General features: G+C 37.0%; 1 non-coding gene across 1 annotated transcript; it reads left to right on the plus strand.

Moving 5' to 3' along the window:
- The first annotated feature begins 512 nt into the window (after nucleotides 1-512).
- On the plus strand, nucleotides 513-619 carry LOC116156996 (U6 spliceosomal RNA). The gene has a single exon (XR_004140961.1). It is a non-coding gene; the product is annotated as a U6 spliceosomal RNA (small nuclear RNA).
- Nucleotides 620-1,160: the final 541 nt, after the last annotated feature.

The following is a 1,160-nucleotide window of genomic DNA, read 5'->3' on the forward strand; positions in this document are numbered from 1 at the left end:
TGAGCTTTTAGGTAAAAGTTTAGCACAAAAGACCTTCCTTGCTGCAGCTCCTTCCTGCTTCTCTACACTGAATCTTACACCACAGACGAAAACACTTTTTCTAGTTCCCCAATTGTATCATTCTCTTTTGCAACTCTGGACAAGTGTCATTCTTCTGCTTTGCATATACTTACCCTCACATTTCTTCACTTTTCTGGGGAAGATGCCCGTGACACCCTTCCCACTCCTCTTCTGAGCTCCTTTGGCATCCTGTGCACACCCTGAACATGGGTCTTACAGAATTTATTGTTTTTCTTGTGCTTTGTTGACAGGACAGAATGCCCCTTGAGGGCTGGGACTGTTTTGTATCCCCGATTGTTAGACATTAGTGTCATTTTTAATCTTTTCACTATTGCAAATAATACTGTGATGAATATCTTTTTGTTTAAATAGTTTTTCAAATTTAAAATTACTTCCTCAGGCACAACTCAACAGCAAAAAGACAAACAACTCAATTTTTAAAAGGACAAAATATGCTTACTTCAGCAGCACATATACTAAAATTGGAACGATACAGAGAAGATTAGCATGGCCCCTGCACAAGGATGACATGCAAATCTGTGAAGTGTTCCATACTTAAAAAGAAAAAAGTGGGCAGGGTTAGATAAACAACAAATTTCTACTGTATAGCTCTGGGAACTGTATTCAATATCTTGTAGTAACCTATAATGAAAAAGAATACAAAACAAAAAAATTAAAAAGGACAAAAAATCTAAATAGATATTTTTGCAAAGAAGATATGCAAATGGCCACTAAGCACAAGGGAAAATGCTAAACATCAGTAGTCATCAGAAAAATGGAAATCAAAACATACACAACGAGATACCACTTCATACACACTAGGATGATCATAACAACGAAAAAGTATTGGGAGGATGTGGAGACAGAGAAATTGGGACATTGCCGGTGGGAATGTAAAATGGCGCAGCCACTGTAGAAAATGGTTTGGTGGCTCTTCAGAAAAGTTAAACATAGAATTACCGTATGACCAGCAATTCCACTCTTAGGTATATACCTGAAAGAACTGAAAACAGGTGTTCAAATAAAAATTTGTACACAAATATCCATAGCAGCACTATGACAATAACTAAAAGGTGGAAATGACCCAAATGTCCATCAGT

Source organism: Camelus dromedarius, chromosome 14 (assembly GCF_036321535.1).
Source record: "Camelus dromedarius isolate mCamDro1 chromosome 14, mCamDro1.pat, whole genome shotgun sequence".
NCBI classification, from domain to species: domain Eukaryota; kingdom Metazoa; phylum Chordata; class Mammalia; order Artiodactyla; family Camelidae; genus Camelus; species Camelus dromedarius.